This window comes from Meriones unguiculatus, chromosome 15 (genome assembly GCF_030254825.1).
Source record: "Meriones unguiculatus strain TT.TT164.6M chromosome 15, Bangor_MerUng_6.1, whole genome shotgun sequence".
In the NCBI taxonomy this organism is placed as follows: Eukaryota; Metazoa; Chordata; class Mammalia; order Rodentia; family Muridae; genus Meriones; species Meriones unguiculatus.
This window is the reverse complement of record NC_083362.1, coordinates 31,421,467-31,439,238: the sequence shown is the minus strand read 5'-3', so window position 1 is coordinate 31,439,238 and position 17,772 is coordinate 31,421,467.

The following is a 17,772-nucleotide window of genomic DNA, read 5'->3' as shown; positions in this document are numbered from 1 at the left end:
CCGATATTCAGCTCTTTATTATACAAAAAGCCATATTGTAGTCTAAACCAATCAGCAGCAAGACAAAGCCTGATTCATCTCTTAGGATTGCCTTTTGGCAATGGGGTCTGCTTTACCATTGAAGGGAGAGTAGGAGAGGTGGAAATGTTGGAACTTCAATATGGATGATATTATCAAAAATAAAAATAAATTAATTAAAATATTTTCAGCAAAAGAAATGACATTCAGTATTTACAAATACAAGAAATCAGAAAAAGGTAAAGAAAACAAATTCTTAAATAGTTGTTCTAGAAAATAACTATTAGCTAAAATTTCTGCACAGAAGTTAAAATTTTAATGGGCCCAAATAGACGTTGAAATAAACAAAACTGGGGCAACTTAAAACCAGGAAATCTCTAATAAAGGAATAGCTAAAAGGAAAAAGAAAGTGGTCACAAACAGAAATACATAAGAACTGGAAAGATTAAATAATACAACATTGGACAAATTCATAAAATTTAAACCACCAAATGTGAAATAATAACTGTGGTAATTTCTGAGTTACATTATATAATCAGTCATAAAGGAAGTCTATACTGCTACAGAAGTTTAGAAAAAGTATTATAATACAACATGTTATGCATTTGGGTGGTATAGGAAAGTAATAGAAATAAAACTTTTATTAGACTGCTTATTTTATAAATAAATCACTGATGTATATTAATATATTTTATGATAGCACAAGATAATTAAAAAATAATAAAAATATTTCATAGTCACTGTAAAGTAAATTTCATTGTATCCAAAGGAAGGTCACCTATAAAACTGAAATGTAAAGCCTTTATATAAAATTATAAGATGTTATATATAAACTAAACTGTAGCATTATTTTTTGTAATTTTTTTAAATTCTAAGGACAAATTATTTTGATAGGATTAAAAAGTAGAAATATGGGCTGGAGAGATGGCTCAGAGGTTAAGAACACTTGCTGTTCTTCCAAAGGCCCTGAGTTCAATTCCCAGCAACCACATGGTGGCTTATAACCATCTATAGTAAGATCTGGTGTGCAGGCAGAATGTTGTATAAATAATAAATAAATCTTTAAAAAAAATAAAAAGTAGAAATATGTGCTTCTTATAGAATAAATATTTTAAAATTAAAGATGTAGCAAGGTAAATAAATGTAAAAAAATTGTAACAGGTGATTTCTCAAAAAAATAGTTGAGTTCACATTTACTAATGGCAGACAAAACCATGGTAATGGAATAATATCTATACTTTAGTGGAGAACGTAAGAAGGCATATTAATTTAACAAGCTCTAAGAGTGTCAGCATCCAAGACATGACTTCAAAATATCCTAAGCAATAACTTAAAAAATGAAGTGAGTTCATGTCAGAGACAGTCCCTGTTCCCCTTACTAGGGAACCTACTTGGTCTTTGGTCACCTCCCCCTTATGGGGGAGCAGCTTTGCTAGGCCACAGAAAAAGACAATGCAACCAGTCCTGATGAGACTTGATAGGCTAGGGTCAGATGGAAGGGAAGGAAGACCTCCCCTCTCAGTGGACTTGGAGAGGGGCATGGGAGAAGATGAGGGAGGAACTGGGAGGAAATGAGGGAGGGGGCTATAGCTGGGATGAAAATTGAATAAAATGTAATTAAAATAAAATATTAAAATTAAAAAAAAATTTAAATGTGAAGTAAGCACATCTCATCTTATTTATGATATGTTAAACACCGCTGACAAAACAGCATCCTAGAGACTAAAACACAAAAATATGTATGTGTAAATATACACAACTACTGTTAGGATGCATGCAGTTTTCCAAGTACACATGAGCCATTTACCAAAATTGTCCATTTGTTGCAGAGAATGCCAACAAATATGAAATGAATGAGATGACACAAATTATGGGCTAAGACCATGTGTGATGTTAAACTAAAATAAATAGTAAACAGTTACAAAAACTCCCTGGGAAGCATGTGGTAATCCTACAAATTATTCATAAATCAAAGATGAATTTAAAGCCACAGTATAATTTATTTAAACTGAATATGAATGATGAAGCACCATATAAAATTTCATAAGATGTGGATAAAATAGAGACTCAAGGTAAATTTATAGCCTTAGAGAAAGAAAAACAATCTCACTTCAAATTCAAAGAAACTGAAAGCTGTAACATAATAAATGCAAGAGAATAAAAAAAAACATTATAAAGAAAAGGTTATTAACAGTTTATGGTATTTCTTTAACAAGTTGTATCAAGTTGTTGTATTTTAATGAACTTTAAATTAAGAGAAAGAATAAGAAGCAACAATTACCAATATTAATTACATATTTAACTTAGTTTTAATTGTCATAAACATATAAGAAAATATTGTCAATAACTATGCAACAATATAGCTGACAATTATAGTTCTAGGAGAAGCAAAATAAACTGCAAAAATCTTACATTTCTGAGATAATTTTATCAGTTGTTAAATATTTTTCCTGATCCCAAGCAGTATTTGTATTTCTTTCAGTTATTTTAGTAAAGACAGTTTCCATATGCCACAAACTCCTTCAGTGGTCTGATCAGGATCCAGGACATTTTGACAAAGAGCTGGGCATGATGACTTACTCCTGGAATCCCAGCCCTTAAGCATCTAAAGTAGGAGGACCAGGTATTCATGATCAGGCTGAGCAACATGGCAAATTCAAAGCCAACCTGTGCTACAAGAAAAACTCTAAATTAAATGGAATCAAACAATCAATCAACAGTTAACTACAGATTGATTGATGCTTACCATAAGTAGAGAAAAATATAGTGATGTGGAATATGAAGACATTTTTCTTAGCAATCTGGGCATTGAAAACTATTTGAAGAATGCATGATTATGCATAGAAATTTCTTGTCTATAAGAAAATCAATAAATAAGTGAATCTGTTTTGTGTCTTAAATTCAAATCAATCCAAACAAACTGAATTATGTTTGTCTATTCCAGCTACAAATAGAAAGTGGAGTAATGTACTCTTTATCACAATGTGAAAACATCAAATACCTCAGAATGTGTCAGATAAAAATGTTTAAAAAGTTTTATATAAAACATAAACCTACCTAAGTGGTTAATAGCACACACTGCTCATCCATAGGACCTGAGTTTAGATTCCAGTCCTGTTGTTGTACTGCTCACACCTATAATTCCAGTTCCAGGAATCTTGCACATACAACATAAAGTTTAAAAAATAATAAAGTTATTGAAAAGGGGGACTGAGAAACTGATGTATTATTTTAAATGTGTATAAATTAATATAGATTCATTATAGCTCCCTTTTATGATAAAATCAGCAAATGCATTAAGAAGGAATAAATTGTAAAATGTAGTTAAGAACTATTTATAGGCATTTTTATATGAGTAAAAATAAAGCCAATATAGTGGGAGAAAATGTTGGCTTTACAGTCATAAAATTTAAAATATATTTTTATTACTTCTTTGAGAATTTTATACAATGTGTTTTCACCATTTTCATGCTTTTACAAGGTCTAATCTAATCTCTTTCCTTTTCTCTCTCTCAATTTTGCACTTCTACCTCTTTCTCTCCTGGTCTGTGTCACTCTTAATTTTGTGCTCTCTTCTCTCTCTGTAGTTTCCTCTCTTTCTTTTTTAACCCACAAGTCTAATTTGTGTTACCCACAAGTCATGGGAAGTGAGACCTTGTTTGGAGCATGGCCAACCTACCAGGGGTCATACCATTAAAAAATACTGACATTTTCTCTGTCAGAAGCAATCAAATACCAATAACACTTTTGCTAAGGGAGAAAGTTCATGCCAAACTTTTGTGCTCTATGCTGGGACTTTGTCTGGCTTGAGTATACTGTCAAATCACTGTGAGTTAATATGTACAAATGCCTTACAATGTCTGAAAAACACTATTAACTTGTAGTCACCCACCACCTCTGGAGCTTCCATTTTTTCCGTTTTCTTTTCCATGAAGATCACTGAGAATTCTAAGTGAGATAAGGTGTGAAATAGATGTCTCATTTAGAGTTGAGCACACCACAGTCTCTTATCCTCAACACAATGACTAACTAATAGTGGGTTTTTATGATAACTGTCATGTACTACACAGAGATTCTCTGATGAGAGCTGACAGATTCTCTGGTCTAAAGGTATAGCAATACAATGCCAATTTATTATTGTCTCCTTTAGGGTCTATGGCCTGTCTATTCACAGATTCTTAGCTCAGATAGTAGTGAGTTCCATTGCACCAACTGAGCCTTAAGTCCAATAAAAAAGTGTTTGGTTATTTCCATAATATCCATGCTCTAACACAGGCAGGGATATATTGCCAAGAAGAGTCACAGTTGAATGATGACTATTTTTCTTCCAGTAATAAGCATAGTGCCTTCCAGGACTAGGAAACCCAGGCAATAGAGATGATTCTGAAATTAACGAAGGTAACAGAAGATGGAAAGACCTTACATGCTCTTGAATTCCAATTAATTCAATTCTAGAATTAATATTGGCCAAATAGCCATCCTACCAAAAATAATTTACAGATTCTTGAAAGAATAGATGAAACAATCTAACATTTCAGGTGGAAACACATACTTGCACCTGCACACAAACACACACATGTGCACAGCCAAAAGAGAAATGAACAATAAAATAACTGTGGAAACTATGGTAATAAAATCACTATATGTATAGTATTGGCACAAAAGTAATTGTGCCAATTATTAATATTAATATTGTATAAAGCATTTATTAATAGAATGGAGAACTGACAACTTGAATATAACTCCATGTACCTATGGCCACATGATTTCTAACAAGCTGCCCAAAGTATTTCATGCAGAAAAGACAGTTCCAATCCCAGATTCCTTCCTCCTGCTCTTTTCTCTCTGTCACTCTTTCTTTGTTTCTGTCTCTCTCTGTATATGAGTATGTTTGGGGGCTGAATTTTCTGCATGCATCTATTAAGTGATAATCTAATAATATGGGTAATTTTTTCTGTTATTAAATTTTTACAACCTAATTCCATATTAATTTGATGCCTACTTATTTTGCTCAGTATTAAGTATATGAGTTTCATCCATGTGGTTGTAAGTATCTAAGGTAGTCTGATACGACAAATTAGATATTTTTCTACTTAACTATTCTTGGACTTCTACGATGGTCTTATTTCAACTACAATATGTTTTCATTGCTCCTTTACATTGGCATGCATTTCATAAGAATGTTTTCTAGCAAGTACATACTGCAGTTTAAGTGTAATCCTTGAATACTCTACCTCTTATCCTTACTCTCTCCTCCATTCTGTTAATGACCCCTCTATTTCCTTACAAAGATTCACTTTTAATTTCATATAATAGAGTGTATATATGAGTTATATGTTTATGTCAAAATCTAGGTTCATTATGTGAGAAAACACATGATATTTGTCCTTAGTCTAATTTAATTTGTCTAATATGATAATCATGACTTATTTCCATTTTCTCAAGCACAACATAATTGCATTTTTTTTTCATGAAGGAATGAAATTTCATTGCATATACTAACCACATTTTCCTTATCCAATCTTTGTTGACAACTAATTTGATTTCACAACTGAGTTATAACTAGTGCTACAATAAACAAAACGTCCATTGTACAAATTGTTTCTCAAGTTTTGGAAACACATGTTTGAAGAAGAGGTAATTAATAAAATTGTGGTCTAGAGTGCTGGCATATAAAGTTATCCCCTGAAAAATTAGTCTGGTAAGTTATGAACAAAGGGACATGAAACAGGTGACTAGAGACAAACTGTCAGAACATTGAAGGTGCTACAGACATTTACTGGCAGGGGCCAAGTATGGAACATATTTTAATATATTTACTTGCTTAGAAACCTGCATAGCCAAATCCAAGTTCTGTGCTTTTATTTTATTTTTTTCTAGAAATGTGGCTCTTTTTTTAAATGTTGCTCATACTTCTCTACTTTTCTATATCCCTTTACTATTTCAATCTCTTATAACTTTATATTTGTTTAATATTCATAGTTAATATTCCCTGCTTATGAGTTTCTGATTGATGCAACTGTTAGAGATGAGTTAACCAAACTGTTATTATTTTATATATATTGTGGCTGAATGCTTGCCTAATGTGCATTTCAATAGTTTGATTTAGAACTCACAATCTGTGTTAAGCTCAGGACATCTTCAATTCTCTGATGAAGTTCCTTATATACCCAAAGTTTAGGAAGACTGTATGTCTGCTTGTGGTATGTACCCACTTCTTTCCAGGTGAGGGTGCATCTCTTGGTTTTTCTAAGATTGGCACTGCACTAATAATTTCTTTCTTTTCTCAGACTCAATGGATTACTGTTATCTAGTCATTAAAAGTTAAGATATTTTGGTAGGAAAAGAAATGGTCTTCATTATAATCTCCTTAAATTATTAAGTAATGTACTCTCCCCCCCCCCCAGTGTTAGTCCTTTTCCAAGTCCTATCACTGGGAATTACTCAGCCCTAACATGAAGATGTTCTATGAAGTTTAAAGTATGTTTCTTATCTTCAATCTAGCAAAAGCAGAGAATCTTTACTCAAAGTTGTATAAGGATTCACAAATGTAAGATTTAGTTCCTGTACCCATTAAGTGCTGTGCCAATAGTATGGAATAACAAACAATGGTGATATATCATTCCTGTATAACAATATACATATTTCTTGCTATATATTTATTATTTATTATTCATTTATTTTTTATGTACCTGTGTATGGACACATGTGTGGAGATTATAGGGCAACCTGTAGAAATCTTCCCACAGTGTGGGTTCTAAGGATCCAAATAAGATTTTTAACCTTAGTGGCAAGTACCTTCATCTTCTGAACCACTTTGCTGGTGGCACGAATACTTATTTCTGAGTCATGTCACTGTGGGTAGCTAAAGATTAGATGGCTTTGGATGGGCTTACCACTCTTGCCCTTAGGAGACTGTTCTTTTAGATCAATTGCATCTCTATGTGTGGGGACATCTTTTCTCATGAAAGTTACTGGGGAGTACTTTGGAACAATGTTACCATACATTTAAAGCTTTTATACCACATATGCTAATTATCCATGTGTCCAAGCAAATGGCAGCACAATCCACCATCACTGAGGCATAGAAGCAAATCATGACTAATACAGGAGGGTACAGATCTAGGAAAAAGGGAAATTGAGAGAAAAATATAATTACTGTAGTTATTTTGAAGGGAATCTGTGTCCTATAGAACATGGACAGAAAGGACTTAAGTAAAAATACCATCATATACATGCTATAATATTTGAGTTATGCTTTATCAAATTCATTAGATTAAAAGTCAGTATAAGTTAGCGTAGAGAGGGAGAACATGATGAGAAAGAACAATAGGTAGGTGGCAAGTTAACCAGAATAAGAAATATATGAAAAATCTTTATGGAAATCTAGTGTATTGTAAGCTGTAAGCTAATTTAAGTATTTTTAGTTATTCTTTTAAAACATTTTTTTAAAAAAATTATATATAATTGAAGGCACTGTGCATGGTTGAAAAGAGCTCTCTCAGAAGACATGGATTATTAAACAGACATCTCAATTAAACCATGCGATACCTTCCTACAAGTTATTGGCCAAGGCAGGCCGATAGGCCCTCCAAACAACACTTTATGAGCAGGACATAGGGAAATCAAGCTGGAACTGATCAGAAAACTTCCTCCCTACAAGATAACTATCATAGTGTTGGATGATGCTATGGAGGTTGTTGGGAGAGAAAAAAACATCAACGGTATTTCCTAGCACTGGACCCTGTGTGTTGCAATGATAGCACCCAGGCAAAATATTTTAATCATTGTAACAGTGAGCTAGATTAATGGGGTGACTATCCACTGTGTGATAGTTTTAAGGCTTTTCCACAGAAGAGACTTCAGTCCTATTGTGCAAACCAGCCAACTGGAAAAGTCATACATTCCTAGAGTAGAACTTTACACTATTGCTTGCTGCCTTCTAAATATGTATGTTCAATCCCATAGATAAGTGTTGCCTTCAAACTTCATTAGAAAGCTTCTTTTGTAGTGGGCAATAAATGCAGAGACCCTTAACTGCTTAAGATGATGAAAATAAGTAACTATTAAGTAATTGGCCTTAATTGAGACATCTATATCAATCCTTCTGCCCAAAGAGATGGAAAGAATAAGAGATCTGGAATATGGAAAGGATTATTGGAAAATACAGTTTTCTGGGCAAGATATGGCAATTACACTTACGAGCTCACAGAAGATGTAGTATCTGCATGTGCTAACTCAAGCCAGTTCTGCCATAGATGGGGAAGGGAAATAGTTGAAAATCAATTGGCAGCTGATTTCTTCAAGAAAAGGAATAGTCAGCTTTTTTGTGGATGTGGTACCTATCAAGTTGCCATGTTCCAGTAGATAGTACTATACTCATGTACACATGAACCACATTAATTAGACTCTATATGTTTTGAAAGAAAATAAAAAGAAGACATGAAAGTGCCAAGTATCCTGTTTTCTTCTTCTTCTGATGTCCTCCTTCTTTGCCTTTCAGGATGGGGATTGACCGTTTTAGTCAGGGTCCTCTCTCTTGATTAGTTTCTTTAGATGTACAGATTTTAGTAGGTTTATCCTATGTTATATGTCTATATGAGTGAGTATATACTGTGTGTGTCTTTCTGCTTCTGGGACAGCTCACTCAGGATGATCCTTTCCAGGTCCCACCATTTACCTGCAAATTTCATGATTTCCTTATTTTTCATTGCTGAGTAATACTCCATTGTGTAGAAGTACCACAATTTCTGCATCCATTCTTCAGTTGAGGGGCATCTTGGCTGTTTGCAGCTTCTGGCTATTACAAATAAAGCTGCTACAAACATGGTTGAGCAAATGTCCTTATTATGTACTTGAGCCTCTTTTGGATATATGCCGAGGAGTGGTATGACTGGATCCATACCTAGGCATACTATTCACATGCTATTCCTAGTTGTCTGAGAAAGTGCCAGATTGATTTCCAGAGTGGTTGTACAAGTTTACATTCCCACCAGCAGTGGAGGAGGGTTCCCCTTTCTCTACAGCCTCTCCAGCATGTGTTGTCACTTGAGTTTTTCATCTTGGCCATTCTGATGGGTGTAAGGTGAAATCTCAGGGTCATTTTAATTTGCATTTCCCTAATGGCTAATGAGGTTGAACATTTCTTTAAGTGTTTAAACAACCTAGGAACCTGCCACAGAGGGCTTCTGAAAGCCTCTGCCCTGCAGACTATCAAAGCAGACTCTTAGACTTATGGCCAAGTGTTGGGCAGAGTGCATGGAATCTTATGTAAGAAGTGGGAAATAGTAAGAGCTGGAGAAGACAGGAACCACACAAGGACAAGGAGAGCAACAGAACCAGAAAATTTGAACACAGGGAACTTCAAAGAGACTCATACTCCAACAAAGGACTATTCATGGTGATAATCTAGAACCCCTGCACAGATGAAGCATATGACAGTTCAATGTCCAAGTGGGTTACATAGTAATGGGAAGAGGGACTGCCTCTAACAATCTGATTGGCCTGCTCTTTGATCACCTCCCCCTGAGGGGGGAGCAGCCTTACCAGGCCACAGAAGAAGACAATGCAGCGACTCCTGATTTGATCTGATAGACTAAGATCAGAAGGAAGGAAAGGAGGACCTCCTCTATCAGTGAACTTCGGGAGGGGCATGTGTGAAGAAGGGGTAGGGAAGGTGGAATCGGGAGGAGAAGAGAGAGGGGCTTATGGGGGGATACAAAGTGAATAAAGTGTAATTAATAAGAAAGAAAGAAAGAAAGAAAGAAAGAAAGAAAGAAAGAAAGAAAGAAAGGAAGAAAGAAAGAAAGAAAGAAAGCCAAGTATACATGTTGAAGAGGTTTGTCTGTGGGAGTGGAAGGGGGAGCGTGTTCAAGATACACTGTATATATGTATGTGGTTATTAAAGACCAGTTAAAAATATTTTAAAACCCAACAAGAACAAAATTTTTGTCAACCTAACATTTGAATTGATTCTCTGGGAATTTCACATTATACACCCTGATTACACTCACTTCCCATGTCCACCCCTACTTTGTTGAGATCCCACCCACAGAAAAGTAAAAATAAAAATAAGAATAGAAAAAAATGTTGAATTTCTATTACCCATACACTCACTGGAGTATGGTCAAATTTTCAATGGTTTGCTCAATAACCCCTCCCCCACAAATAGAACCGCATCCTTCCTCTTCTGCACCCTTTCAAGAAGCCATCAGTTGTGAATATGTACACCTCAGCATTCTCAAAGTGTGCTGCTACATTTTTAGCCAGGGTGTTGGGCAGGGGCAGGGGTTGTCACAGAGCCATCCATGTCCCTCCCTCTCATTGTGCATTGGCAGTCATCAATATCACAACAAAAAGCAGCTTCCTTGTTCTTCACAGTCCGCAGAAGCATGGATCATGGGTCCCCACAGGGTCTCACGGACAGCACAGACCACAAACATGGCTGCCTAATGCAGTAGGATCATGAACCCAGACAAAGCCCCGGGAGGCAGCCCGGACCACAAACATCTCCATGGCATCAGGCTGCAGAAAAGACTGTGGACACATCCATAAGGCTGAGGCAGTCAATTGTTATTAATGGAATTTAATGAAAGAAAAACATGTTTTGTGTTGTGTTGTTTCTTTCTTTTCTTTTCTTTTTCCCACATACACCAACCATGTGCACAGATTTGAGTTTAGTGCCTTGTGGGAGCCCCTGGTGGTAGAATATCAAAGGGAAGGTCTTGGTAGACTAAAAGAGTAGCAGAATATTTTCCTTTTGTGACACTTTTGTAAAAATAATGAATAAATAAAATTCATAAATGCATCTTTTGTATATATATTTTTGTCACCATGGAGGAGTATAATAAGGATTATTTTAGGAATGCGTGAAGTATGGTGGGCTTTTCTTTATATGATAATTTTACTGTGTCTTACTTCAGCATCCTCAGTCATACTGCGATAATCAAAACTGATAACACCTTACAGAAAGCACCTGTGCAAAAGTTCCAGTGTTGTTACAGCAACGCATGTGTATATACACTTCCAGCAACCATGTCAAGGATTATGTCCTTAAGCAGAGGGGAGCAGCAAGAAACCCAAGAGTTTATATTAGGAGAACAGGAGAAGATTGAAGATTGGATGGTGAAGACAAACTCAAGGGTGCACAGTCCTTACAGATAAAAAAAAAAAAAATGATAGTCATCAATCCACTTAAGTTATTATAAATTTAACCCATGTAGACAAAAAGATGTCTTAGTTATCCAACTTCCATGTACTTTCATGTGTCTGTAACTCTTAACATTAATTTCCATTCATAGACTGACTTAGTCCTTGTCAAATATTTTTTCATATAGCCTCTCATATCTAGGAACTGAAACTAACAAACACGCAGGGCAGGATGAGCAAACTGAGCATCACCTTTAAATTTTAGGGGAAGGAGAGAAACAGAAAGGCAAGTGTCGCTGGAGCCAAGATGGCGGCACCGGGAAAACAGCGCGTCTGAGCAGCAGGACTGCACTTTCCATGCAGAGACCAGGAGACTGAACTCGGGGCCCTGAAACTACATCGATCGTGTTTCCCAGGTGAGGGGAGGCTCCCATGGCAGGGGAATCGGTCGGGTCCACTCACGGCTACCCAGCCAGAACCCGGAAGAAATCCCGGGTAACACGGGCTTTGGGTCTCCGGGCTGGAGCCGCAAGCGGGCGGGTCCCAGCCACTTTCCCAGGCTGATCCGTGGGCACAAGGGTACCTGAGACTGGGAGTCCCAGTCACGGGAAGACCCCACGGGGAAGCAGGGTTGGGGGTCTGATCGCAGGTCACCCCCAGTCTCTCCCTGGAAAGTCTCTGCCACCATCACAGCCGAGCTCCTGCCATGCAGAGAGCTTTGTGCTCAGCTCAGCGGTACAGACAAGCTGTGCGCCCCAGTACAACAGGGACTGGGAACCCCTGTCCGGAGAGGACCCCACAGAGAAGGAAGAAACCGTGCTGCTGGGGTCACCTAGGGAAAGTCGAGCAGACTGCAGATTGCAAACAGACAGAAATGAGTGCCCCAAGACACCAGAGTAGTACTCACCCGCCACAGATTACCGCAGCTGATCACTAAATTTACAGCAAGAAACCCAGAAGGAGGGCAACTTCGCCCAGGACTTCTCCCGGTTAGAGGAGAGCCCTCTTGACTAATCAGGACCACAGTTACCACCCAGGTCGCTAGGCCTGAGGTGAGCTGTAGCAACTCCTGAAAAACAGCAGACATCCAGAGACTATACCCAAAAAGCTGGGAAGGCTTCCTTCAGGAAAAAACATCTTCCTGCCAAAGGGATTCTCTCCACTACAAGAGTCCAGGAACAACCAGAAACTAAATTCAAACAACTAAGATAGCCCAATGGGTAGAGGACAGCGTAAAAGTTCAACCAACAAAAGCCAGAGCACTATGGCATCTCCAGAACCCAGTTATCCAGGGGCAAATAGCCCTAGACACCCCAGCATAAATGAAATTCAAGGAGACGACCTAACATCTATGCTCAAGAAGATGATAACAGAGGAAACAAATAAAATATGAAAAGAAATAGAAGAAGCTGAAGCCAAAAAGTATGTGGCCTTTAGAGAGGAAATGCTTAAATCACTGAATGAAATAAAAGAAACAGTGGATTGTTCAAACAAACAGCTGAAGGAATTGACGAAAAAACATGAAAGTACAGTCAGACAGGGGAAGGAAACCAACAAAATAGCTCAAGACCTGAAGGTAGAATTGGAAAAATTAAAAAAAACACAAATGGAAGAAATTGTGGAGAGAAAGAACTTAGGGAAGAAAGCAGGAACTACAGAGGTTAGCATAACCAATAGGATACAAGAAATGGAAGAAAGAATCTCAGGTGAGGAAGATACAATGGAAGAAATAGATGTATCTATCAAAGAAAATGATAAATCTAAAAAATTCCTGACACAGACCGTCCAAGAAATTCAAGACAACATAAAAAGACAAAACCTAAGAATAATAGGAATAGAGGAAAAAGAAGATTCCCTGCACCAAGGCCCAGAAAATATTTTCAACAAAATCATTGAAGAAAATTTTCCCAACTTAAAGGAAAGGCCAATAAGAATACAAGAGGCTTATAGAACACCCAATAAATTATACCAGAAAAGAAATTCCTCCCGCCACATAATAATCAAAACTGTAAGTATACAGAACAAAGAAAAAATACTAAAAGCTGCAAGAGAAAAAGGCCAAGTAACATATAATGGCAAACCCATTAGAATCACACCTGACTTTTCAACAGAGACTATGAAAGCCAGAAGGGCCTGGACAGATATGATGCAGACCCTAAGAGAACACAGATGTCAGCCCAGGCTACTATACCCCTCAAAACTCTCAGTCCTCATAGATGGAGAAAACAAGATATTCAATGACAAAAACAAATTTCAACAATACCTACAAACAAATCCAGCATTAGAGAAGACACTGGAAGGGAAAATACAACCCAAGAAAGCTAGCTACATTCACGAAAACACAGGAAATAAATAACCTCACTTCAGTAAAACAAAAAGCAACCAAGCACACAACCGTATGACCACAGCCAACATCAAAGTCAAAGGATTTAACAGCCACTGCTCATTACTCTCTCTCAATATCAATGGACTTAATTCTCCAATAAAAGACCCAGACTAACAGAATGGATGCGTAAACAAAACCCAGCAATCTATTGTATACAAGAAACACACCTAAGTCACAAAGATAGACATTACCTGAGGGTAAAGGGATGGAAGACGGCTTTTCAAGCAAATGGACCCAAGAAGCAAGCAAGAGTAGCCATTCTAATATCTGATAAAATAGTCTTTCAACCAAAATTAATCAAAAGAGATGGGGAAGGACCCTTCATACTCATCAAGGGAAAATTCCACCAAGAAGACATCACAATCCTGAACATCTATGCCCCAAATACAAGGGCACCAAATTTGTGAAAGAAACATTGATAAAACTTAAACCACATATAGATCCCCACACACTAATAGTGGGAGACTTCAACACCCCACTCTCAATAAAGGACAGGTCAACAAAACAGAAATTAAACAAAGAAACAATATCTCTAACAGAGGTCATGAATCAAATGGACCTAACAGACATTTACAGAACCTTACACCCAAACACAAAAGAATTTACCTTCTTCTCAGCACCTCATGGAACCTTCTCCAAAATAGACCACATAGTTGGTCACAAAGCAAGCCTCAACAAATACAGGAAGATTGAAATAATCCCTTGTATCCTGTCTGATCACCATGGAATAAAGCTGGACCTCAGTAACAACAGAAATAGCAAAAAGCCTACACATACATGGAAACTGAACAACTTGCTACTAAAAGACAGCTGGGTCAGGGAAGAAATAAAGAAAGAAATTAAAATCTTCCTATAACTCAATGAAAATGAAGACACAACATATCCAAACTTGTGGGACACAATGAAAGCAGTGCTAAGAGGAAAGTTCATAGCACTAAGTGCCTTCAAGAAGAAATTTGAGACAGCACATTCAAGCAACTTAATGGCTCACTTAAAAACCCTAGAAAAAGAAAAAGCAGACACACCAAGAAGGAGCAGACGGCTGGAAATAATCAAACTCAGGGCTGAAATCAATCAATTAGAAACAAATAAAACAAGCCAAAGAATCAATGAAACCAAGAGCTGGTACTTTGAGAAAATCAACAAGATAGACAAACCCTTAGCCAAGCTAACTAAAAGGCAGCGAGACACCAACCAAATCAACAAAATCAGAAATGAAAAGGGGGACATAACTACAGACACTGAGGAAATCCAAGCAATCATTAGGACTTACTTCAAAAGTCTATATGGAACAAAATTTGAAAATTTAAATGAAATGGACAATTTTCTTGATCGATTCCACTTACCAAAGCTAAATCAGGACCAGGTAAATCAATTAAATACTCCTATATCCCCCAAGGAAATAGAAGCAGTCATCTAAAGTCTCCCATCCAAAAAAAGCCCAGGACCTGATGGTTTCAGCACAGAATTCTACCAGACATTCAAAGAAGAGCTAACTCCAATTCTCTTCAAACTATTCCACAAAATAGAAACAGAAGGAACATTACCAAACTCATTCTATGAAGCCACAGTCACCTTGGTACCTAAACCTCACAAAGACTCAACAAAGAAAGAGAATTTCAGGCCAATCTCCCTTATGAACATTGATGCAAAAATACTCAACAAAATACTCGCAAACCGAATATAAGAACACATCAAAGATATCATCCACCATGACCAAGTAGGCTTCATCCCAGGTATGCAGGGATGGTTCAATATACAGAAATCCATCAATGTGATCCACCATATTAACAAATTGAAAGAAAAAAACCACATGATAATCTCCCTAGATGCTGAAAAAGCCTTTGACAAAATCCAACATCCATTCATGTTTAAAGTATTGGAGAGATCAGGGATACAAGGCACATATCTAAACATAGTAAAGGTAATATACAGCAAAACTATAGCCAACATCAAACTAAATGGAGAGAAACTTAAAGCAATCCCACTGAAATCAGGGACAAGATAAGGCTGCCCACTCTCTCCATATCTCTTCAACATAGTTCTGGAAGTCCTTGCCAGAGCAATAAGACAGTTGAAGGAGATCAAGGGGATACAAATTGGAAAGGAAGAAATCAAATTATCACTATTTGCAGATGATATGATACTATATGTGAGTGACCTCAAAAACTCTACCAAGGAACTCCTTCAGCTGATAAACACATTCAGCAAAGTGGCCGGATACAAAATTAACTCAAAAAAATCAGTAGCCCTCCTGTATACAAAAGACAAAAGGGCTGAGAAAGAAATTAGGGAAACAACACCCTTCACAATAGCCACAAATGACATAAGGTACCTCGGAGTAACCCTCGGAAGTCAAAGACTTGTATGAAAAAAAATTTCAAATCTCTGAAGAAAGAACTAGAAGAAGATATGAGAAGATGGAAAGATCTCCCATGCTCATGGCTTGGTAGGATTAACATAGTAAAAATGGCCATCTTACCAAAAGCAATCTACAGATTCAATGCAATGCCCATCAAATTACCAACACAATTCTTTACAGACCTGGAAAGAAAAATTCTCAACTTCATATGGAATAACAAGAAACCCAGAATTGCTAAAACAATCCTCTACAATAAAAGATCTTCTGGAGGTATCTCCATCCCTGATCTTAAGTTGTACTAAAGAGCAACAGTTTTAAAAAGTGCATGGTACTGGCATAGAAACAGAATGGTGGATCAATGGAACCGAACAGAGGACCCAGAAATAAACCCACACACTTATGGACACCTGATCTTTGACAAAGACGCCAAAACCATACAATGGAAAAAAGATAGCATCTTCAACAAATGGTGCTGGTCCAACTGGATGTCTACATGTAGAAAAATGAAAATAGATCCATACTTATCACCCTGCACAAAACTGAAGTCCAAGTGGATAAAAGGCCTCAACATAAAACCAGACACATTAAATCGGCTTGAAATAAAAGTGGGGAATACCCTAGAACTCATTGGTACAGGGGAAAACTTCCTGAACAGAACTCCAACAGCACAGGCTCTAAGAGGAACAATCAATAAATGGGACCTCATAAAACTGAAAAGTTTCTGCAAAGCAAAGGACACCATCATCAAAACAAAGTGACTGCCTACAGATTGGGAAAGAATCTTCACCAACCCTTTATCTGACAGAGGACTCATATCCAGTATATATAAAGAACTAAAGAAGCTGAAAAGCAGCAAACCAAGTAACCCACTTAAAAAATGGGGAACAGAGCTAAACAGAGAATTCTCTGTAGAGGAATACCAAATGGCAGAGAAGCACTTAAAGAAATGCTCAACCTCACTAGCCATTAGGGAAATGCAAATCAAAACAACCCTGAGATTTCACCTTACACCCATGAGAATGGCCAAGATCAAAAACTCAAGTGACAACACATGCTGGAGAGGTTGTGGAGAAAGAGGAAACCTTCTCCACTGCTGGTGGGAATGTAAACTGGTACAACCACTCTGGAAATCAATCTGGCGTTTTCTCAGACAACTAGGAATAGTGCTTCCCCAAGATCCAGCCATACCACTCCTAGGCATATATCCAAAAGAGGCTCAAGTACACAAAAAGGAAATTTGCTCAACCATGTTTGTAGCAGCTTTATTTGTAATAGCCAGAAGCTGGAAACAGCCCAGATGCCCCTCAACTGACGAATGGATGCTGAAATTGTGGTACATCTACACAATGGAGTATTACTCAGCAATGAAAAATATGGAAATCATGAAATTTGCAGGTAAATGGTGGGATCTGGAAAGGACCATCCTGATTGAGTTGTCCCAGAAGCAAAAAGACATACATGGTATATACTCACTCATATAGACATACAACATAGGACAAACCCACTAAAACCTGTGCATCTAAAGAAACTAAGCAAGAGAGAGGACCCTAACAAAAATGTCCAATCCCCATCTGGAAAGGCAAAGAGGATGGACATCAGAAGAAGAAGAAAACAGGAAACAACCTAGGAACCTACCACAGAGGGCCTCTGAAAGCCTCTGCCCTACAGACTATCAAAGCAGATGCTAAGCCTGATGGGCAACTGTTGGGCAGAGTGAATGGAATTTTATGTAAGAAGTGGGAAATAGTAAGAGCTGGAGAGGACAGGGTCTCCACAAGGAGAACAACAGAACAAGAAAATTTGAACACAGGGAACTTCCCAGAGACTCATACTCCAACCAAGGACTATTCATAGAGAT